Source organism: Clarias gariepinus, chromosome 22 (assembly GCF_024256425.1).
Source record: "Clarias gariepinus isolate MV-2021 ecotype Netherlands chromosome 22, CGAR_prim_01v2, whole genome shotgun sequence".
Classification (NCBI taxonomy): Eukaryota; Metazoa; Chordata; class Actinopteri; order Siluriformes; family Clariidae; genus Clarias; species Clarias gariepinus.
Window position 1 is genome coordinate 15,675,382 of NC_071121.1, and position 26,362 is coordinate 15,701,743.

The following is a 26,362-nucleotide window of genomic DNA, read 5'->3' on the forward strand; positions in this document are numbered from 1 at the left end:
CATACAGTATGATAATAACATAGAAAAAAAGATGATAAAAAGTGATGTTGCCAGTTATGACTAATTCACCATGCTACCCTATTTAACAACATTTTTAAAAAATCTACATCGGTTGCCTGTTAATTTTGATAATCATTCCATAATCAATTATAATCAGTTATTTAGTCATTGTGGACCATTTGATTTTATGTAATTTATTCCAATCATCCAATTATTAAACCAGTAATCATTACTGTAGATTCCATGCCAGTTTGACTATTTCCTTGTTTTTGAAGCAAAAATGCCAAGAATTTATACCAATGTATAGCAGCCTACATAAAACATTGTCTCTTGGTACAGCCTAATGGTGTAAAATACCTTACTTCTATATGATCTATTTCAAATAAATTTTACCTAATAATTTACTATAGGTAAATAAATATATTTGACGTGTACTGAAATAAATCTAAAATCTACCTATTTTTTAAGAGACCTTTTTAAACCTGGAAGAACAATAAACTTTTTTTTTTTTATAAAAATATTTGTACATTTTTATAACCTTTTATAAATGTATATATATTTTTTTTTTTCCAATTTTTTATAAATTATTGTTCTTTTTCCTCTCCTTCTTTTTTATTTTATTATTAATGGCACATGGGATTGATGCACACCACATACAAGTACTGTATATTAAAGTCTCACACTCCTATTGCTATATGATGTAACTGTAGAACCAAAAGGGAGAAAATAGCATGGTCAAAACACATTAAAATATAACGGTAAAATACAAAGCCAGCCCGTTGCACACTATACAGACAGATTCCCCAATTTACTATTCTCCTGGGAAGTCAAGACCTTCCTACAATGCCACTCCGCAAAAAAGAGCCTGTTGCAATAAATAATAATAACATTCATGTAATAACCATTGATTCACAGGACACCTGCCAGTACAATAATGGAAATAGAAGCAGAAAAATACTCCCTTCTGATACAAGCACAATTGTTTGCCACCTTTGGGACTCATGGATTTTTAATAATGGACATTTTTATGAGGAGCCGAAAGTCAGTCATCACTTTTAAATACTAGCAGCCTGGTAATGACTGGAGAGGAGAAGAGGGCTTGGGTGTCTGCTGAGTCAGAACTGCTGCCATGCAGGGCATACACACACACACACACACACACACACACACACACACACACACACACACACACACACACACACACACAATTAAAGACACACAGAGTGAAAGAGTGAAGTAGTGAGAAGGGCAGAAAGGCCATGAATGAGAGCAGTAAGGAAAATAATGAAAAAGAATGTTGTCATTTATTGCCACATTCAGCCTTCATATATACCTGCAGAAAGATACACTTAAGGGTAAAGAGAGACAGACACATACACACACAGACAGAGAGAAAGAGAGAAAGAGAGAGAGAGAGAGAGAGAGAGATCATGTTTCTACTAAGTTTATTTTGCACATATTTACTATTAATGTATGTGCTTTCAGCAGGCATGCTGCAGTGTACCCTGGTGTGTTAGAGTGCACTGCCAGCAATTTTAGCTGGCTAATAAGATAAACTGATTATATATCATCCTGTGGTGGCTGATGTGTGTCCTTGTTTGTGGTTTCTGTCCAAGCCAGACCTCTACTCACTTCCCAATAAAAATATCATTTGATAGATTCAAATGAAGCTACAATACAGACACCAAAATCTGATAGCAGGAGATATGTAATGAAAAAGCATGACAAACTCTTCATTTTTCCTCATGACTTGTGGCCTCCAGAGTGTGAGATAATAGACTTGTGGGATTGCTGACATCTTTCTTTTCTGGCTATAAGGAAAGAAATATGTGCCAGTGCCAAATCTGAGACCAGAAATATACTTCCTCAGCATCCTGTAAGGGGGAGGCTTTGAGCAGCAGTTTACAAAATAGTTATTATTGACACTGATTCCTGTAACTTAAGGCTTTCTATTTTAAAATATATTTAAATGTACAAGTAGAGGTAAAAAAAAACAACTTCTTTTTCCGAGGACACTAAAAGATCATTTAGGGAAAAACGGGTAATGCTAGCCTGAGCTACAGTATGGCAGCAAAGTAAAGTCTTTATTATTACAATTTTTTTTGCAAGGAAAATCTGACATAGAAGAATTGTGTTAAATTAACAGCTGGTCTTAGAGTTGTAGTTAGTGAAGTCTCTGACAAATATCAAAAGACTTTTATCCAGTTTGAATTGCATTTAAATGTTCATTAGAACAGACGTCTTTTGAAAAGTCCATCTGGCATTGGAAATAGAAGTACAACGTCATATCGAAACAAGCAGATGGCTTCCTAACCAGTGCTGTTTGTTCTTTCTGTGTAATTAAAGACGGCTTCAACTTTTAATTGTATTATTGTTCTCCCCTGGCTCAGCTCCTTAGACTTAGACTTAGTTTGTTTCTCCGCAATGGTGGTCTGTTAAAACTCAGAGTCAATACCTCAAATCAATATCTAATTAAGGACACTCAGGTAAGCCTAAGAAACACCTCCACTTTCACTTCATGGTAGTACGTATAATATGAATCTGAGTGAGATATATTTATACATGCAAATGGAAACAGGTTATAGAGCCTTTGGTTGCATAACTGCTGTTTGAGATATTAAAAAGATGAGTCTTGTATTTGCTGTTCAGGGCTTGTTCTTCATTAAGCTGGTAGGTAGAATAACACAATCACCATTCCTCACACATACACATTAATTCAGAGAGTTGCCAAAGCATTATGTATAGGAGAATATATTGTACACGATACATTAATATATGTACAATATGTGCACACAAAGGTACAATGAAAACTAATGTTAAAATGTGGACAGACCACCGGTATTTAACATTTGCTGTAGAAAACACAATAGCTTTGAACTGGAGTAAAGCCAACAGTCTAACACTGGTTCTCAACCCTGGTCCTGGAGGACCCCCTGCCCTGCACATTTGAATGTTTTCCCTGCTCTACCGCACTTACTTCTATTCAGTAAAGGCTGATAAGTAGCTAATTAGTTAAATCAGGTGTGCTGGGAGCTGAGAAAACACTAAAATGTGCAGAGCAGGGGGTCCACCATGACCAGAGTTAGTAAGCACTGAGATGGCACACACAAAAAAAGCTCAGGAGTATATTAAATTGTTTTTAGGAACATCACACTGTCCTGAAAGCTTGTAGGTGGTGTAGTGGAGAGTAATTAAGTACATTTGTTAATAATTTACTGACGTAGTTTTATTAGTGGCGCCTTTTTATTTTTACTCTAATTAATAATACAACAAATAGTTGTACTTTCTACTCCACTACATTTGGCTTACATAACCTGAGAGGTGTGTTGCATTTAAAGTGGTAATACTGGTGCCTGATGGCTGATGGGTAATATGAATAATTGCATGATTTGTGGATTGAAGTAGAGATGGTTGACAAAACAACAAGTTCCCAGATAGGCAGCAGAGAGAGCGAGCTCATACAAGCTCAGTACTTTTGGTCAGGAAAAAGGAGAAGTTTTTTTCTTGAGTAGTATTTTACCTGGGGTATCTTTACGCAAGGATTTATGTACTTTGCCCATATCTGGATGTGTGATTCTAGTTTCTAACACCATAGCTTTCTTCATAGTCTGTATTTAGTATACTTTTACTATAGGGAGTATTCTGTATACAGTATACAGATCCCAGTATTCTGGGAGAATTAATTTATTCAATTTCCTGCAAGTCTACCCGAGCTTTCAATAACTACCTGGACTCCATATTAACATCAATTAACATCAACTGTTATACTGAACTGCCTGCCACCTAACAGACAGCATTAATGCAAATCAATTCCTGCTTTCTATTTCACCCAAATGAGGATGGGTTCCTTGTTGAGTCTGGTTCCAACTGAAGGTTTCTTCCTATTGCCATCTGTGGGAGTTTTTCCTTGCCACTGTTGCCATCAGCTTGCTCATCAGGGACTATCTGACCATTTTGATTCATACACATTCAAATTCCATACAAACGTTAATAATTATTTTGATTGTGTAAAGCTGCTTTGCAACTATGTCAATTGTTAAAAGCGCTATACAAATAAAATTTAATTTAATTTAATTCAGGTATTTGGTTGATGTGACATGGTGGCTTAGTGGTTAGCACTGTTGCCTTGCACCACCAGGGTGTAAAGTGGGTTTGATTTCTGGCCCGATTCAATTCCTGCCTCTGTGCGCATGGAGTTTGCATGTTCTTTCTGTGCCTGGTGAGTTTTCTCCCACAGTCCAAAGACTTGCAGATTAGTCTAATTGGCGTTCCCAAATTGACCATAGTGTGGTGTTGTTTATGTGTGTGCTCTGTGATGGATTGGCATAAAGCAAGATAGACGATTTCATTTTCTGCCATCGTTCCGTTGTAATGGTGCATAATTCTTTTCTGTTTTCAATTGCTTCACAGTCCAAGCTTTACCAGTTGCACCACTATTCTTCTATTCTTTTGTTTTGTGATGAAACCCACCTACCATGGATCAAAAGGCCTTCCACTATCTGAGAAGCACAGGAAGCCCTTGAGATGACTGAAAAGATCAATAACAACTCTGAAACTATCAGGATCAGCTGGACCTGAGGCTCAGGAAGAAAAAAAAAAACTCTCCTGTGCCGATCAATACTATGAATCAAACAAACTTCTGTTTTTCTGATTGATCTTTCCCTGCCTGTGCTTTGTCAACTCCCACAAATTCATACTACAAGTTTGAATGCAATTATGCTGAAATGTTCTCCAAACTCACCAACTTAAAAAACTAGAGAAGTACTTTAAGATAAGGAAAAAGAATGACAATATGTCCACAACTTTTTGATTTGTTTTGCCTTCATTACTTTTCTTGTGCATGTGAATTTACATTTTATCACTCTGTAGCGCTATATCGGAAGTCTTTAATTAACTTCAGGAAATTGAAACTCAGAAAAAGAAATATTTAACGATTGTTTGCCTAAACCATGGCAGCATACTCATCATGTCATCACATTCTGTTCGTAACGGAATGGTGCTTGTGACAGTGAGTGGAATGACAGCAAGAACTCAGGTGGGGAAAAGAAAAACACATATAATTGGATTGTGAAAGCAGTTTGTGGAGGATTTTCAGTTTAGTCAAATGGATTCCTTTTCTTCTACAAGCAAAGACATGGATAAAAGTCTTTTTAGAAGTTTTATTCTTACAATTCATTTACTGAAATGATTCCCCTTTCAGTTTATTCCATTTTCATCATATGGCAGACTAAGGAAATAAAAATAGTACCATAAACCTTACACTTACTCAAGAAAATGCAGAACCATTAAGTGTGCTTAGATCGTCCCTCTGGGAGAACTCTTAAAAGCTCCACGTAGAAACCTTAAGCTGGTGTTTCCTTTTTTTTTACAAAAGGTTCAAAGTAAAACCTTTACAGTTTGTAACTATCCGAAAACATTTTAAATAACTCTGACCAACCAGAACCAATCAAGAGAATGTACTGCATTATTATTAAAATACTTTAAATGCTTATAAAGTTTGTATTTTTATCCAAAGTAACTGACAAGTTAGGCAGCACTCGTTAAAGCAACGGTGATCCAAGTGCTGCAAGGTGATTTTCTTCTCAGGTTTTTAGCTCTCTCCTTGGACTAACGGTAATACTAACCATTTTAAATCAATATATTTCCCTAGGCTCAGTGGTAGGTATTCGGCCTGCCATGTGAAAACCTAGGTTAAATTCCTAGCCAGTGCCCAAACCCCAGCCACTGGATGCAGTGCCGGTCCCAAGCCAGGGTAAAATGGAAGGGTTGCGTCAGGAAGGGCATCCGGCGTAAAGCTTGTGCCAAGCTTGTATGTGCAGACTGGATGGTCCGCTGTGGCGACCCCTTGCCGGAAACAGCTGAAAGACCAACAATAATACCATATTTCCATAGATTTTTCTAGTTTTCTTTTAAATCCCTAGGCCATCTGCTTTAATGTATTATAAGCCTGTTTCTGATGTTGCTTCTTCTATAGTACTGATTAAGAATTACAAAAAAGGAAAAACATTCATATCTCTCCAAGTGACCTTCCCCTCTGCCCTGTCCATTTGCTGTGGCCCAATCTCCTTTTCCACCAAAAACATGCATAGAGCCATTATACAACATCATGATGCAGCAGATGCTAGTACAGGTGCAGGACTGTTGTCATGTATTTCATATTAGGTAACTAAACAGTGTCAGAGTTAGTTCATAAATGAATCAAGATTTACACATATAGTATTATATAGTATTATTTAGTCACAAATGAATTACAAGACATCACAAAGAAAGCTATATATATATATATATATATATATATATATATATATATATATATATAAAATAATATATGTTTAAATAAATAAATATTAAAAAGAGAAAAAGTCACTTTATGTACCTAAGAAAGATTAATCCCACCACCCCCTGCCCAATGTCATGGCCACTGTTGTTACCATGGTGACAGGCCATGCATCTGATGGATGGTTGGTTTCCTCCCCTGCTACCCCTGTGCAATGCCGTTACAATGACAAATGGAGTATAAGGTAACAAATCTCTACTTATCCCTACGGCAACAAAGAACCGAATATCACAAACTGCACTTCGGCATATGTTACAGCCCTTCCTATCTTCACACAGAGATGTAAAACCTGCAGCCAAACAAAGTGAAAAAGTTTTAAACTACACACATTATCCATAATATTAAAACCATCTGTCTAATACTGTGTAAGTCTCCCTTGTCGAGGTATGGAGCATGACTTGTCTTTTTTCCAGAGTGCATTCTAGTGCCATCTCTTAAAGTAAAAAAAGAAATATATGTGCCTGACCCTCCACATAAAAAAATAATAGGACATAAAAAAAATCATCAGATCAGGTCAGGTCTTCTATTGCTCCATTACTTAGTTATAATTCTCATGTGCACAGTCTAAGTCCTTTTGGTGTTAGACAGGGGTCAGTATGGGGAAACATGCTGAGAGTATGCACCAGCCCCATATGTATCAAGTTGTGATTCACTGTGTGTTCTGACACCTTTCTCTTAAAGCCAGCTGTAAATTTCTGTTGATTGCCCATGACCCCTTTACCTGTTAACTGGTTCTCTTTTCTTGAGCCACTTGAGTACCATTGCATGCAGAAAATATCTCAAGAAAAGACCTACCATTTATGAGTTGCTTTAACCAAGTCACCTACCCACCACAATCAAAGTTACTTGCCTCCATATGCTTAACCATTTTTCCTGCTTTTAATATACAGTATTGACTTTGAGAACTAAGTATTCACTTGCTGTCTTACATATTACACCTAATATATAACACCCTTTGTTTCATTGTGTAAATAAGACCCCTTGACAGGTCTCATTGTAACAGGATAATCAATCTTATTCACTTTACCTGTCAGTAGTTTTAATGTCATAGCTGGTGTTATTGGTGATGGTATAGATGGATGTACTGTGCGTATAGATGGATGTATTGTGTGTATGGATGGATGTACTGTATGTATGGATGTTTCCAAAAAACAAAATATTTTGTACAAATGTCCTTGATTAATTGCGTATGGAAAGTCCTTCTGAGGTTGTTAAAGGTAACACCTGTAGGGATTTAACCTCCTACATGCTCATAAATCCTTTTTTATTATTATTATTATATTTTTTTTTTACAATTATTACAGTGATTAAAGGTATTACAGTTACTGCTGGCGAATATATAAACCCTGTCACTTCCATATGTGGTATTTTCACTGACTTATGCAAGTGTTATTCTAAATTAAATGTCTTCCAAATAAAATCTGCAGAAATAGACTGATTGATTAGCTATGGTCGTGTCCTGGAGTTTAAGACATTAAAATGTCTGACTGCAGAATGCTCATGTCTGCCATGAAACACAGATTCCTGTTATCAGTTTATTGAGTGAACATGACTGCCAATCACTGTTGGACTGACAGCTTGATTTTCACACATTCTGTAAGCTCCCACACATCTTTTCTTTTTCCAGAGATCTTTCTAACTAAAAATTAGGAACTTTTCCAGAATGTGCCTGAATAGAAAGAAAATGCCATTTTAAATGGTTGAATTGCTCATTCTAATTATTCTGATTGGTGTGTAGGAGAAATAATTTGTTAACCTGGTGCAAAACTCATATTTTTCCATTTTAAACAGATTTTCCAAGTATTTCTTAGAAAAAGAAATGTAATATGTGTGTTAGTGATGTAACAAAATTAACTCGATGGTTTTGGGCATGCAGTTGTAGAATTATTTCTCTTTTTTATTATTCCCCTTAGTTTATCTCAGCAATGTCTGCCTCCTAACTAGTTCTCGCTTATGTCACAACAGCTAGCAAACAGAGAAGGGAGGAGTTAACAATGCTTTATTTAAGGAATGTGAAACCAGCCACCAAATCTTTGCAAACTGATGATTTTGCTTCATCACTGTGCAGCACTATTTGGAAATCAGGAAAGTGCTACTTGCTCTATTCCACATACAGGCCACAGAAGCCCATAGTTGGTTAATGTCAGAATGGGTGACAGCAGAGAGAGAGTACTGCCATCCCTCCCACCAAGACAGCAGTAGTAATTATGCTCTGTTGAGCTTGTGGTCATGGGTGGTTCTTGCATCAACAGGATTCATTCTCATGATCTCCCAGTGTTAGGGTGAACATTTTTCTTTTCTACCACTCTAAATTCTTATTGAGTTACATTATTCTCCTAACTATGAATCACCAAGTCCCAGATGACGGAGGACAAACCTTAAAGCAGGTCACCTCAGCCAGACAGAAAAACAAAATGAAACAGAGCGACAGGCAGATTGAACCTGATGTTCCATTAGCAAAGCCTTCTGGGAAATCAGAATGCCTTCTTTCTGGAGCACATTGTTTCCCAAGAGAGAAAGAGAAAAAGATACAGAAAGAGATAGAGATAGTACTTCCTATAATTCCCCTCTTTCAACTTCTCTATATTTATTTATGTAACTTTCACTCTCCTATATCTTTTTTCTTCCTTCATCCCCACTTATTTTTTCTTCCATCTTCTTAGAAATCTGTCTCTCTCACACACAAATACACACATGCACACTGTTAACACTGTACAGTTTAAGGTTGACCTCCCTTGACTGCAACCAGGGGATAGCTAGGAAGATTAAAACCAGATGCAGAGAAATGGTGTGTGTGTGTGGGAGAAAGAGATCTTTATCATAGAAATCTGAAGGGAGGATGAAGTTCTTTGCGTTCAGTGTCTGTTGAAGAAAATAGGAAGGTGATTGAGTATAAGAGAAGAGAGGGCGACAAAACATTACCTCCTTTATGAACGAATTTGACCAGCTAAGTCCAGAGAATAGCAGGCAGGATATCAACAGGTAAAAGTTAATTGACCTCTGGGTCAAAAGAAAGAATGTGAAAGGCTACTTAACACTTTTGCAAAAGGAAGAGTACAGGGTAGCAAGAGACCATGCCTATGTCTGTTTATTAAGTATTATGTGTTCATGATTATGCATGTTTTTCAACTCAGATATAAACAGGAATGCATTTGTCTCCTTCAAGTAAGAATACAAAAGTGTTCAGCCCTGTTTCTGTGTCTGTGTGTGAGAGAAAGACAGAGACTGATTACCTCAAAAAGCCCCCTCTCTGACCCCATGTCCCATTTCCAACCCCTTCTGTTCACCAGCTCTTGCCCTCATTCTTTCGTTACCCTATTTCATTTTTCACATCTCTATTCTATCCTTTCACACAGTGCCTACTCTTTCACACTACACCCCCTCCCTTTAGACAAATTGTTTTTTTTATTTTTTTAAGCCAGAAGAACCTGTTTCTGACACACTTGAAAATCAAACATCTTTACTGAAGGGTGGAGGGATTAAGAGTTAAAAAAAAACAAAAACAAAACACAGCCACACCCCCTTGGCCAGCTGTCTGTGTCATTTGTCTACCCCCATCACTCACCTGTCAAGCCTCGGTTCGGCCCCTTAATGGCTGATGGGAATTCCTTTGTATGTTGGATGCTGAGTCTCAGGGCCTACAAAACAAGCAAACAGTTCAACATCATTCCACGCTGCAGACCCAGTCAGATTCAGTGAAGAGTGATGTGTTCACTCCTTTCATGTGATCCTCTTTTTCAGTGTGAGTTTCGACTGTGACTTTGACAGGCAGTGATTGATTTCAGGTGCTGGTCAGCTTTTGCCTCCAATGCCATGACGGGAAAAAGAAAACGCTGAAGGGAGATGCATTTACAATTCCCAATCAAAGACCTCTATGTTCCCCCTCTCTCATGTCCCCTCCATCACCCCACCCCCAGGTCTGTATTGGGGTCTGACCAGAATACTGATGCCATGGATTTGTGTGCTGCATTTGGACGAGCAGAATGACTTTCTGGCCCTCAGCTTGCATGTTTTTTTTTTTTTTCCTCTCACTTCAGCCTTGCCAGTTCCCACTGTGCTGGGAGAGGCATGAGAAAAAGCAGGCCCAATTAGCAGAGCATGGGGCTTAGCAGGGGCCAGACAACAGTGCCACAAACAAACACACACGCACGCACACACACACGCACACACACACAGGCCAAGAACTGACAAGTTCATTGAGAGCCACAGGGCAAAAAACATTGCAGGATTAGTAATAAAAAAGAGCTTAGGGAGATCCTAAGCCTTGAATGTATGTCCCTTAGCTCAACTGCTAATGACAGTGTGGGAAAGTCAGCTTTTATTGATATGATGACAGAGAGATAGGTAACCTCTCTCTTTCTTTGATTAGATGAAATGAAACAGTAGTCTGCAATTTGGTCCAATTAAGATGACATGCTGCCAATCACTGGAATTAGGATGATTGGTATTCTCATATACAGTAAATGTAGAAATACAATATAACACTTTGTGAATTTATGAATTTGGGAGAATGATGTTTGTTTAGTGATATATGGTCATGTTACAAGTGTAACCAACAAATGGCATGTATATAAACATCAAAACAAGAGGGAAATTATATACAATCTGTATAATACACAAGTAGTAAAACATTGTAAATGAAAGAAAGAAAGAAAAGAAAGAAAGAAAGAAGGAAGGACAAAGGAAATTCTGTATTTGTTATGGGAATTGTCTTTGAGGGAATCCATGTGTGAACAGGCAGAGAATGACAATGGTGTGCTAGATGGAAGGTATTTTGCTCTTTTTCCCTTTCTGTTCCGTGGCAGTGAAAGTCATTGCGGTGACATTGACAGGAGACACATGCTCAAAGATCACTCAACAGCCTGCCTCCAGCCACAAGCCTCCACTCTTTATCACACTCTCACTCTTATATCTCTCCACTTTTCTCACACACTTTCCCCCCTCTTTTTCTTTTTTTCTCTCCATGCTTCTGTAATATTCATCTACTACTGTTATTTCCATGTCATATCCTCAAATCTGTTTATCCTAACATATTCTTTCTATTCATCTCCCTGTTTCTTGCTCGATGTAATCCTTTCCATACAGAAGTAAGTTAGCTAGCAACGATTAAATTTAATTCCATCAAGATGAAAGCAGACACATGCACAATGCTATATTAACAGACTTGAACCCATGGGAGAGAGAGGGTAAAAGAGAGAGAGAGTCTTTGATTAATGTAAATCAATGAGATAACCTGGCTGCTGTTCTCCAACAGCGTCAGTGACAGCAAACAGGACTAATCACTAACCACAGCCCCCCAGGTATCTATTAGGAGAAAGAGGAGACACATTTTTCTCAACTACCATTTTTACTATTAACCTTATTTAAAAAAAAAAAAAACATTTAAATTAATTTACAGAAAATAAATAATAATGTATATATAAAATCCTTGAAAAATACTTCTACAAAAGAAGAAATTGTATTTATTTTTTTTTAAATCAAATCTGTTTAATCTAATATTAATCTAATCTGGCATTTATTTTCTCTGACTCATCCTACATTAGGACTGAATTCACTGTGCCTTGTACAGTACGTGGTAATGTGCAATGTCGTTATTGGACAGGTGATGTCAATTTCCACCTCAGCAAGTTTGACACGTCAAGTGGAAAGGAAAAACTAAAACATGTCAGCAAATTAGTTAATCTAAATGCAAAACAAAAGAAGAATGGTTATCGTACACTATTTACAGTGTGCAGGACCATGTTGATTGGACATTACTCCGTAAATTTAAAGGGGAATTGGTAGTTACTAAGATTACCCCAAGTTAATAGGTTGACATTTCATGTTGAGAAGGAGTTTTTTGGTGTTTTGGTTCTGGTTGTAACTCACAGTTTAAAATTTTACCTCGAATGCAGGATGAGACCAAATTCAGGTACATACTGTAATGAGGCAGTCAGTCAGCTTCAGATGCATTCAGCTGTCAGTAAAGCACTGAACACAAGTGATGCTGTCAGACTTTTTAAGTACAAACTAGCCTTTTTCTTCTTTGTGACATTCAAGCATTGCATAAATGCTGCAAGTCAAGTGTGCATAGCAATAAAAGTTAAATCCATAACAATTCCACTGAGCCCCCCTCCCAATCCCAATCCTCCCCCACATTTTTCTGTCTCTTGCTTTGCCTGGTAGACATATCTGCCCGCAAACTGCCTGAGCATCCTGTGTCTCAGATGAATAACTGAGCTGCTTTTGGTGCTCAGTAAGATGAGCTGATGGTACTCAGGCGCCCCGCATATCGCCGCTGGTCTGTGAGGCAGGTTAAAAAAAGAAACTGCAAACCATTAGTGTGCCCTGAAGCTTCACACAATCTTCACAAGAATACACTTTGACGGATGCAGTGCAGTTAAAAAAAAAAAAAAACCTTGTCCAGGTTAAAACCAGGTGTTTCTCAAAAGCACTGTGATGTTCATTATTTAGTGCATTACAGAAATGCTTCACGTCATGTTTACAAGCCTTAGCTCTGGTATTGGGTATGTTTTATACTAACTGCATGGATAGACCACATTCCTTAAGGAAGAACACTCAGTTCAGGTTGTGCTCACCTCCTGGGTGTAAACAGCTCTGGGAACAGTGACTGAGAGTGATGGGTATGATGGGAATGGAGTCTCGTGAATTGCCAGGCTGTCTCTTCCTCAAAGTGCCGAAATTGCTTCCAGGACCATCCTTGAGGCAGCCTAACGTTAATTCCATCTGTTTTCCTTCCTCTCCCTCTCTCCTTCTCTTGCTGTCAATTGAATCCAGAGCCCTTTCAAACATCCAATTAGGCCATACTGGACTGTTCCGGGGGGGCGATTTTAATGAATGCTGGTTTAGCGTGCTCAATGATAATCTCTCTTTTCCCACCTCCACTCCCATTCTTTTCTTTCTCACCCTTTCTTCCCCTGGGCAGCAACGACAAATCATGCTGCAGCATAAATGAGAATCCGCTGATCAATCAATCTTGCTGCTGCATATGAAACAGAGGGTAAAAAAGCTGGAGAGGAAAAAAGATTATGCAAGGGACTGAGAAAGATAGAAGGATAAAGGCAGAGAGGGAGCGCATGACAGCGAAAGTGGGAGTGAGGCGGTGAGAAAAGACTGGAAATAACTTGGGCAAAAATCCAATCTCCCAGTCATGTAGCAACACTGATGGAACGTACTTACACACAGACAGGACCCTATCAACACCCAAACAGAGTGGGGTCATGCTGAAGAAATGAGAAAAAGATGGAGGGGAGGGGGAAAAAAGCACATGAGGAAAAAGAGAAAATAGGAAGGAGAGACTATTTTGAAAAAAAAAAATCATGGTGAGAGGAGGGAAACAATTCCCATTTGACCTTCACAAGTTAGACACTTTTAATGCTAGAAATTCCTAATGGTCTAGCTAAAGAAAACAAAGCATACAATGAATGAATGAATGACCAGCTCAATATTGAGAGGTCAGACCACAAATGGCACCAAATGGAAGTGATTTGCAGTTCAGCTGCACTCATAGACATACTGTAGGTTCTAATGTATTTTTTTTTTAAATATAGCATATAGCTTAGTTGTGGTGATAACGGAGTGCTTTCCTTAAATAGGTTAAAGATTTCGGAATCTTTTTTTACCTACTATCTTTTTTAGTCGTAGCCCAAGGGTTTTACTTGACATCACATTCCAAACTAAGCATGTTCATACAAGCCGAGTGCTGGACCATAGTCCAGTCACTAAACATTTGAAATGTGAAACAGCAAAAATAGTCAAACTGCAAATGCATCAGTGAAAAATTTCCCAAAAATGTGTTGAACTTCATATCCAATCTTGCAACCTTGTTTTCAAATGTTTTAATAAAGATTTTCTATGCTTAGATTTGAATTGAATATTTTCTAGGACTTTTTATAATGTATCAGGTACAGTACTGTACAAATATCTTTACAGAACTACAAATATTTTTTGCATGAAGTTTAAATGTTCTCCCTGTCCTTGGTGGTTTTCCTCTAGGTACTCCAGTTTCCTTACACAAATACATGCATATTAGGCTAATATGTGTGTGTGTGTGTGTGTGTGTGTGTGTGTGTGTGTGTGTGTGTGTGTGTGTGTGTGTGTGTGTGTGTGTTTGTTTGTTTGTTTGTTTGTTTGTGTTTGTGCCCAGCAATGGACTGGCACCACATCCACGGTGGACCTCACCTAGTGGCCCGAGTCTTCAGGCCTCCCACGACAATGAACAGTATAAGTGATAGAGAATGATTGAGTGAGTAATTTTTCACATATTATGCTTCTAAAAATATAGTCATTTTATTTCCATGGTAACCAGATGATAATCATATACGTATTACATGTGCCCACAAATTATAAATAGATATAATGTTATGAATTATACAATATTACAAAAAAAATTATGAAACTGTACATAAGATGTACACAATTAATGAAACTGTACATAGGGTGCACCAGTAGGTTAAAATAGTAATAATAAGAATGAACCAGAAAGTATATAACCAGTAAATAGTAATAAAATAGAGAATGAAATGAATGAATAATGTGAATATAGTGCAATAAAGACTGAACGTATATGAGCCTATTTATTCTGATATCAGAGAAGAAGATCCCACTCCTGACACAGAGCAGAGTTATTGTAAAGTCTTATTGCAGTTGGCAGAAAAGACTTTTTGTAGTGTTCTTTGTCACAGCGGAGCTAAAGCATTCTCTTGCTGAAGGTTGTGGAGGGGATGTGAGGGGAGGGGAGAACCTATTATAGTTAACAGTTTTTGTAGCATCCTTCTCTTCACTACCAGCTCCAAACACTCCAGGAGAGCATTTCATGCTCTATCGTACCATGTATGACTGCGTATGTAAAAAATAAAATTTGAATCTGAATTTGAATTTGAGTGCCCAGTATTGAGGCAGCCTTTTTGCATTTGCAAACGGCAATCATGTGCCACAAGTATGCCTCTAGATTTCTAAAGAACACTCATCGATGGCCAGGGCAAATTTAAAAGTCTGAAAAAACCCCCACAAATGACTGTATTGTGAAGTAGCTTAGTATTTAAGGCATTGGACTACTGTTCAAAAAAATCCCAGGTTTGAACCTCAGCATCACCAACCAAGTTGCCACTGTTGCCCTAAAGTAAAGCTCTTAACCCTCAAATGCTCAAATGTAAAAAAAAAAAAAAAAAAAAAAAGAAAGGGAGAGATAAATATTTATGTTTTTTTTTTTTCATGCACTGTAGGACTTGTAGTGTTTTTGATTCCAAGGATGAATCCATATTCTAATACAATTTTTAATTTTTAGTTAATTCGTCTAGTCCCTTCATTGCATCACTGATATGTTACTGTATGTTTGAAATTAATGCATCATATCTGTGCTTCTCTTATATGAATCAGCCAGTATTGAGACCAGTACAGGAGTCAGGGTTTATTGCAATACAGCAGGAGGATCACACTTTATATGTATAGCATCATCTATTAGAATGTAAAGAGCTTACAATGGGGTTTAGGCAGCTAGGGGAAAAATGCCTCTTCTCGGCTGGTTCTTGGCAGAGCACCATATATACATACATATATAAGGGCATTTTTAACAGGCACACACACACATGCACACACACACACGCACACGCACACACACACACACAGAGCAATCAATCATCAATTAATCAGTTAATCAATTAATTCTTAAAAATACGGATAAGGACAAATTATTTAAAAGAGCTATAATCAGTAAGCAAACTCACATAGAATGTGAGAAGAGAATTGTCTTCAAAAATATACAGTAACTAGATCCAAAATTGCACAAAAATGGAAGGTAACAGGTAAGACATAGCCCTAGGGAGAAAAGTTTTATTTTTATTGACAGTTTTGTCTTTAGGTCACCCTGTAGGATATACAATTTTGCTGTCAATGCAGTAATGTAAAGTTGTTTTTGCGCAAACTTTGATAAAGAATCACAATCTACATTTCAAGGATGAAACCTGGCAACATTTCTGATTGAAGTGCAAACAACAGTGCCTTTTTTTTGTCTGTGTTTGTGTTCACTTTGTTTTAAAAACAAAGTGCTAAATGATACTAGCTTAGAACCTTACAATTACAATTATTACACCATTTATATGGTGTACAGTAAATGTAATTATGCAAAAGATTTAAAGCTTCTTTTTATATATTTTAATAAAATTAATTAAAATTGGCATACTAACACCTGTGTGACCAGTTCACAGGTAACTTTACTTAAAAGATGTCTGCATCTATACATACAAATTAGAGCTAATATGTACTATATACATGCTATTACCTTTTGTCATGCTAAGTTTTGCTTTAACAGTTAGCAGGTTAAATATTAAAATATTTGTCATCAGATATCAAACTGCTTATTATTACTATTACGTTATAAATATATTTGATCACTAGATGTGCCTGCTACTTCAGTCATGTGGAATTTGTGGAATAAGTGCTTTTTAAAAAATGTACAACAGCATGTGTTAAATTTTGGAATAAACTAATATTTTTTTGCTACCGTGAAGTGCACACTATATATATATATATATATATATATATATATATATAAACAATGTTAGCTCTCTTTTCATTGTATTAACTATATAGCGTGTGTGTGTGTGTGTATGTGTGTTTGTGTATCACATTCTGAATACACGCACACATCAAACTTAAACTCCTTTGAAAATTTGTGGAATTAATTAAAGGGAGTAATCCATAAATGGTAACCCTCAAGTTTACACTCTCCTCTCTGAAAAAGCGAGAGAATGGGGAACAGCATTATGGGATGCCCAGGTACCTTGCTGTTACATGTACAAAACCTTAACGAACGAATTGAGAAAAGTGTTTGATCGTTCATTCACATGGCATTAGGCCGTAGCTCAAGTACTTGAACTACGCCAGGAATCTCGATCCGTTTCTGACTATGCCATTGATTTCCGCACTCTGACTCCCTCTTGTGGCTGGGATGATCAGGCACTTTTCGACACATTCCTTACGGCCTCTCTGACCCAGTTAAGGATGAGATAGCAGCCCGAGAGCTCCCTTCCAACCTTCAGGGACTCATTGACCTGGCAACGAGTATTGATAACTGTAAAACGAACCCAACAAAAAAAGCATTATCAGGTCCTCAATGTACCCCCTTTAACCCGGCCCCATCCGAGCACCCCTTAAAACCTATGCAGGTCAACCACACCCAAGGAACGCCAATGTCAGAAGGATGACGGTGCTTGCTTTTACTGTGGTCAGGTCGATCATCTCGTAAAAACCTGTCCACTAAAAGGCTAGGCCCCCCGGTAGTTCTGAGGGTACAGGGGGGCCCTAGACACTACCCATCCTCCGACTCCCATTCCCGCTTCCCAGTGACTCTGATATATGATAATCAGCCACACATCACGCACGCCCTAGTAGACTCCGGAGCTGTCCAGAATTTAATCTCCTCGGCTTTGGTTTCTGAACACACCACTGAAGCAACCATTCAATGTTCAGGCCCTTGATGGCAGTTAGCTCTCCTCAATCACCCACCGCACAGCTCCAATCACCCTGAAGTTTTCTGGTAACTATGTCGAAACCACTTTGTTCCTCATCATTAAAAGCGCTCATGAACCTGTAGTTCTGGGTCTCCCATGGTTAAGATAATGAATAATTCTTACATCGAATGGTCGAGGAGAAGCATCCTGGATTGGAGTCCTACTTGCCATTTGTCATGCCTTTGTTCTGCCACCACCAGATGGGTCTTGCCCATCCTTGCCCTAAAGTCCGAGCCGAGTATCACAACCTTTGCCCCGTGTTCAGCAAGTCACGTGCCATCTCATTAACTCCCCACTATCCATACAACTGTGCCATAAAACTCCTTTCTGGCACTACTTCACCTAAAAGGTAACTCTACATCCTAAAAGAGGAGCCATAGAACAATACACCTCAACTGGAATCAATCGCTCTTCCCCGTTTCCCAGGTTTCATCTTCATGGACAAGAAGGATAAATCCCTCAGACCATGCATCGACTATAGAGGACTTAATGAGATCACAGTCAAGAACCGCTATCCTCTTTCCCTCATGTACACAGCATTTGAGTAACTCCAGGATGCCCGATTTTTTTTTTCTAAACTGGATCCTTTCCCTCAATTCATTGTGGAAGTCGATGCTTCCGAAACAGGAGTGGGAACCGTGCTCTACCAACGAACACAGAAGGACAACAAACTTCACCCATGCTTCTTCTTTTCTCTTCAGCTGATGCCCGCTGAACGGAACTACAACATCGGGGATTGTTAGTTGCTCGTATTTAAGCCAGCCCCCAAAGAATGGAGACACTAGTTGGAAGGAGCTGTTTCTTGTTTGGACTGATTACAAGAACCTGGAATATCTCAAGTCAGCTAAAAGACTTAACTCACGTCAAGCACGCTGGTAATTATTTTTTTCACGGTTCAACTTCACGCTGTCATACTGTCCAGGATCCGAGAATACTAAGCCTGACGCACTCTCCCGACAGTTCCCCGCCCCTCATGATACACCCACTAGGGAAATCATCCTCCCACCCCAGTGCCTTGTTGCTCATTGAACATACCTATAAAAAAAATTATATATAATTATATATATATTATATTTATATATAATTTTATATATATGATATATGCACTATACTGTAAGTATGTTTAATGAAGGTACAGGTTTTTTTTTATTTTACTTTTATTTTCTGTTTTTATGTCACCATTTGTTATCATTTAATGATGTTTATTGTTGCAATGCATGTTGCGTTTTCTCTGGTTTGTAATGCCAGTGAATGTGTTTACATAGTTTGTGACTTGTTAAGGAAATTATTGGAATGCCACTTTTCTTGCACATCACTCTCACTTTGTTAAACACACAACAATCACTCAGTAGGGATTTAAAATATATATATATTTTTTCTTAATATGAAAGTTTTCTAAGACAGGGCCCTGAAGGTAGAAACAACAGTTTGTGTTGTATGTTTCTTAGATATACTCTCTTTGTTAGCTTGGTAACAATTTACTGTTTTTGTACACTCATGTCCACTGCATATATAAACTTTAAAGCAAGTCGGATGAAGGCTTTAAGCCCTATAGTCATTCAAAATCACAACATCTCGATCACACATTACATTAAACACTTTGCCTCAAAATCTTTTTTTTGTCTATATTCAGAACTAAAGATTTCTCAGTTTCTTGATGTTCTGCATTAGTCTATTCCTATAGTATGATTAGCCTGCCAAGTCATTACTCACGGTTGCTAACCTAAATTGTTGAATTTAATCCCCCTGCTCTGTATATAATCTCAGATGAATTACTTAGCTGCTGTTCAGGAGCTGGTTTCAAACTAAAATTATACAGTTCAGATTATTTTCTCTGCAGGGATTAGGATATGGGCACTAAAAGCGGATAATATGTGAAAATGAGCTTTAATGACAGGTTATGACTTCTCCTAAGCATTCACATTTGAAAGAACCAACATGCAGAATTCATTCACTTATCTCCATAAGCAGGGTGTTATACTGGGACAGGATGACTAAAGTCAAGTTCAAGAGAAGAGAGTGGGAGAAAAAACAATAAATTAGAGTGGAGTGTGAGAGCAGAAAAAGCAGAGCTCAGGTTAAAGTGATCAAAAAACATAGAACAGACCATCTCTCACTGTGTGTGTGTGTGTGTGTGTGTGTGTGTGTGTGTGTGTGTGTGTGTGTGTGTGTGTGAGAGAGAAAGAGAGTAAGTGAGAGACTTTTTTTGAGATTTTTAATACACTTTATTAAGAAAACAATGTTAAACTTATTTACATATTTTTACCTTTTTTATGTGTCAGGTGTTATTTACATAGATTTTTTTTTTTGTAGTAATAGAAATTCCACTAAGACAAACACCCCCCCCCCCCCTTCCGCACTAATAACACCATTTTTTTTTTTTTTTTCAGTTTTAGTTTTGTTTTGGTCCACAGATCCTTAAACATATATAACGCTCTTTATCAGTGTACTCACAAGGTTTATTTTGCATAAAAACCCCACCACCGCATTGTGGAATCACTGCATTGTTCATCCAGGAGAAAGAGTAGATATTCTTACACCCAACCTGCTCTCCCACTGCTAGCACACTTCCTCCTCCTGTACTCCGTCCTCTGGAACACACCCAACGCCATGTCGTGGAGACATGTAAAAGTCTCCTTACCGGCCTCAGAGGCCATGATGCCCCACCCACTTTCTCTCACTTTAAACTTTTAACTTATTAATAACATTCACTAGTAAAGAATGAAGTGGGGGGAAAGCGGTAGTCTTTCAAAGCTTGGCAAAATGCCAAAACAACACATGCTCTTCTTTAAAATTTTCTTTTTATTTTTGTAAAGCTGCTTTGAGACAATGACTATTGTTAAAAGCGCTATATAAATAAAATTGAATTGAATTCTCGCACCCAGTGCATGAATGAGGGAGAAAGAGTGTTTGCCTCCACTGACCACAACTGTTTTCTGTTACAGTTCATGCTGACCCAAATGCTTACATAGAGCCCCTGGTCGCACTATATGGCCACAGGTTTGCAGACACTTGATCAATCCACCCACATGTGCTTTTGGAAGGCATCCTACTAGATTTTAAAACTGAGCTGTGGGGATTTGTGCTTATTGAGTGGTAAGAGCATCTGTGATATCACACACTGATGACAGCAAGGCCTGAGGTGCATTCTCCAATCTATGTTAACATAAGGTCTACTGTATGTTCAATTGTTCCCAAAGGTGTTAAGGGAGGTTCAAACTATTTCTTTATGGACCTCGCTGTGCACAGGCGCAATAGTTACATTAGGATAATATTACTTTAATCTGATGGAAATCATGCTGGTTAGAGTTTCCAGTTTCACTTTTTATACTTGGCTGCTAATCTGATAAGATATGCATTACATGCTCAGAGTATTTAATCATAAACAAAGTGGTTTGCCTGCTGTAAAGCCTTTAATTTGGCAAAAATATAGCAAAAGAGGTGGAAGAGAGCTGAGAGTGGTCATGAATGGAAACAAAATATCTATTCCAGAAACTCATCACATCATTGAAGGTTATACTCACATGGGGAAAAGTTACAGGAAAAAAAAAAAATGTATATATATACAGATACAATACAGTGGAAAAGTGTTTACATGTTTACATGCTTATTTATTCTTATTTCGATTCTCATTCTGATTGAAAATTCATTAGGGAATATTAGGGTTCATGCAAATGCACCTATTGTCATGATGAAACAGGTTTTGTCTCTTTCTACATAATGTGCTAAATAAGTGTTTGTTTCTAACTTTGTGGCAACAGTGTGAGAAGTGCCAACATCTAGGTGTGATAGTCAGGTGTCCAAAAGGGTTTACTGTTAGGACCTTACAATGACATACTTATTAATGCAGCTAACTAACCCTATGCATATATTTAATTTTAATATTTTAATTTAATACTTTAGAAAATTATCCTTATGAGGCCATTTAAATGTTAAAAATATTGTAAAATGTTCAGATTTACCTATTTTATCACAACCCACCCAAACACACACACCAGAGGTAGCACAAATATATTGAAACGTTTGTATGTTAAATGAGCTAACCTTAACCTTTCCTACCTCAATTTGTGTGTGTGTGTGTGTGTGTGTGTGTGTGTGTGTGTGTGTGTGTGTGTGAGCGCGTGCGTGTGTGTGTGTGTTTTTAGCATTCCTGCTGCTCTAGTGAATCTGTTTCTGTGAGCAGTGGCTTAAGGCCAAGCCCCAAGTGATAAAACATACTGAAAATGTTTATGTTGGCCTGTAAGTTAGAACCACATGGACATGGAGGAATTGCTGGTCAGGAATTTACACAGACAAAATTATTGTCCCAAAAATAAATGATGTTGAAATCAAAGCAAAAGACCTGTCAAATTAGTTACTCCTTAGTCTGCACATGTATTGCTAACTATATTGTTAGATAAACCCTTGGATATGCACAAATCCATCTTCATCTGTATGGAATAAGTGTTTTCTGTGCAGCATAGTTTATCTAAACTTATTTTATAAGAAGCAGAATCTTACCTAAATGTGAACGGTTTTAAAAGAAAGAAATAACGGGGTTTACATGTTTGAGTGCATCAGCATCATTTCTAAATAATACTGTTTGTATAATCTTATATCTGAGGGTTTGAGAAAAAAAAAAATTTGTGCTCTTGCTTTTATATGCATTTTATTATAACTACATGTTCAATAGGTTTATTTTGTGGTCTTGTCTGTGGATACAAATATATTAAGTGCACAATCTGGTAACTGTTTATTATTATCATTAGAAACACACACATAATTATTTGTCTCATGTACCTTACAGCACAGTGAAATTACTTTTTTTCGCATATCGCAGTTAGGAATCTGCGAGCCTTACTCAGGGGCTCAACATTGGAAGCCTGGCGGTGCTGAGACTTAACCAATTGAGTGACCACTGGGCCCAACTGGTTGTTTTTGTTTGTTTGTTTGTGTCTAGGGTTGATTAGGAAGGTTGGTGGATGGAATCACTTGTCCTGAACTAGAGATGTTTTCTGCAGTTTGTGTCACTTTGTGCACTTAATTTCTACAAAAAAGGAAGGACTAAAGATTTAATAAAATAATGTATATTTTATACGTTTGTATATTTTTATATTTGTATATTAAACAAATATATGTATATGTACACTTTAGGTTTCATTATGTCTAATTTTCCTTGGAATATTTGCAAGACTCTTGTAACAACATGTAAGATATGATTTGCTGTGAATGACACAAAAAACACATTATAAACATAACATCCTGCATTGAATCTAATTAGAATGTGTCTGTGTGTGAAAACATGTTTGTCTACAGGATGCATGTCTGGGAAGCCTTTCATTCTTCATCAGCAATGTCGTTGTGCATCATAAAATCTAAATAATTAAATTTAAAAATATCATTCTTTATGTTTGTGAAATGTAATAAACCTTAATTCTATTTACACATGAATCATAATGCCATCACATACACCTCTCCTACACATTCTTGATACAGTTTAAGTGTAGAAGTTTTTCTTAGCTTGTCTACTCATTCTGCGGGTTCACTAAGTGCATATGTCAACCAGCTCAGACCACATAAAGAGATGATGAGCTAAAGTGAAAAAACTTGACACGAGCACTTATGGGAAACATGCAAACACAAACCCCTGCTGATTAGCAAACAAACTATTAGATGGGTGATGTGATCCTGAATCAGACACCCAAGCTCCCTGCTGATCCATTCACTGCTAACACAAGAGTTAGTGGAGCAGACCACTTTTTCTTTACTTAAGACTTTGTTTGCATCTAACAAAACTGAAAAAAGCCACTAGCCATGAAATTCAGGCAGTTCTCTCTCTCTTTCTCTCCCCTCACCCCACACGGAAATAGAAATCCCAGTTCAAGCCTTATTATTTGTACCCAGGCAACCCTGTGAGCTTGCAGTCAGGTCAGTCCTGCTTCACTTGTCAAACAGAAGAGAAAAAGGGAGGAAAGAGCTAATATAACAATTTTATTTAGTAAGCATTTAACATGTTTGTGAATTAATATTTCATAAAAACTGGACATGCAAAAAATGGCTTTAATACTTACTTGTTTGCACAGTGCTATTGCTAGCTTAAAGGAACAATATAAATACAATAAAGAAGCCAGTATAAAATAAAGAGATGATCCATTTTTTGCAATTTTCTTTTCTGCTTACATTCACACATTTGTGTTCTGTAATCCACCATGGTTTAAACGTAGTGTGTATGTTGTCATATTTTGATATGAGTTGATCCAATCTTGATACATGTGTACCTGCACACATGCACATGCCTGCACACACATACATACAATGATATAGGTATGGATATGGATATAGATGGAAACATGTCACTAAGGTCAGGATTCACACAGCTTCATAACAGCAGTTAAAGCCTGAATGTGACTGAATTTACAGATGGAAGAAATAGATGCACAGATAAATAGAGCAATCAAGCACAGCAGCAGCGACACGGTGGTATAGTGGTTAACACTGTCGCCTTGCACATCCAAGGTCCAGGTTCAAATCTCGGCCACGCTCGATTCCCGTCTCCATTTGCATGGAGTTTGCATGAATACAGGATAAAGTGGTATAGATGGTGAGTGAGTGAAAGAATTAAGTAAGGAAGAAAGGGGCCCTAGGGAATAAATATACACCACCCCCCAACCTCAGTTAGTAAGACCACACACACATTCACAGATGCACACATTTCCACTGACTTGTGTGCTCCTACGTTGGAATTAAGCTGTGCATCCCATCAATAAACTATAATAAACCATGAGAACCCATGAAAATGTGACAAAACTTTCAGATACTCTAATTATTGAGGTGGTGTTCAAATAACCTGTTAAAACATGGCCCAGACCTTATTCAACACCAACACCACCTCAAAGTCAAACACACTTCAGAGAAAATCCACCTTACAATTTCTCTTTCTCTGAACCATAACCTTAAAGCTATAATGTAAACAAGTTGGATGTGAGGCTGTCACGAATGTCCTTAGTCATGCGTTATATTCCAGGGTGCTGTCTCTCTCACGCACATGCCTGAACACTTATACTGTAAAATCTATTCGCGCACGCACGCACACACGCACGCACACACACACACACACACACACACACACTTTAACACAAGGTGTTAAAGATTTCCTATTGCAACACTCTAGCCTTTGACCCAAGGGCTATAACAGGCAGTTCACAAAAGTGCCGCTTAGTAATGAAGATTCAATAAACCCACACAGCTCAGACTCACCTAGCAACCCATACACACTAATCTGTTCTGAATACAGAAGAAATTATCCACTTATTCTATTCATACCCACACACCATCACACGCACATGACTAAAAAACAGGTTCAGCATGCCTAAGACTGCTATTTTGTTCAACAAATGATGGTGAATTTGTTCCATTGGAAATAATCACTTCATTTCTTACATCATCTGTGACGAAAGCTACAGCCATCATCCAGGCCATGGTATTGACAACCTTGGGCTACAAAGGAAATTAAAAAATAACTGTGCATAATAAAAATATGTATGCTAAAATGAACTAATGTGCATGTGCATTGAGGGAGGGTGGGGCCATTTATAGGTTTATATTAAGTTGTCAGGATGCTGCACAGCATCTCACAGGAAACTGAAAGAATTAAAGTTCAAATAAAAGCTGACTGTGAGTGGCGAAGATAGAAAGATAAACAGAAACTAAATTAGAAAGGATGTTTAATTTTCCTGCATTTGAAAAATAATGAAAGAAATATATACTGTATAACTAAGGAACAATAAAAAAAAAAAGAAAAATGGTTGCTCTGGCATGTACTGTACATATTTCCACCTAAGCCTTTTTTTGTTAAGGTTATGACAAACTGGGTGGACATGTACAAAACACACACAGTGTGCAAACAGCTTAAATATGATAAAATAAAGGTTTCATTGCAGGGGATGTGAGAAGGTTGAAAGAACTTTCTGCATTGGTGTATTTATATATGTATATTAATACAGTATATGGTGTATAGGCAGCCTCAAACTGCTGCTCTGTGGGAAATTAGTAATTAAATGTAAAAATTAGCTAGATGATTGCAGACAAAACACTGTCAGATTCCAACGTGCCACTTAAAATGTCTAAAATATCATTCCTTAAAAAAAACTTTTACATGGTGGTCTTTTAAATTCATTCATTTATCCATCTATTTATTGTCCTATATAAACTAAACTAAATGTTCCATATACTGTATGTGCAAGTGTCTCATCCAGAAACACAGTTCAAGATCTGGTTTTCCCTAAAAGAAGAAAATTGAGTTTAAATATTATAATGCAACTCCACTGAGACACCAACACACATCACTTTGATGATCAGCATTCCCTCCATCAGTCTCTTGCTCTCTCTTTCTCTCTCTCTCATCCTATTTCCTAAGGTAATTTAAACACTGATGGTTGTATTTGAGTCCTGAAATAATCCCTGATTAATTCAGTAAGTTTGTGCAAATTTCACATACTTTTATTTTAATATTGTACTTTTCTTGTCGGCTGTAATA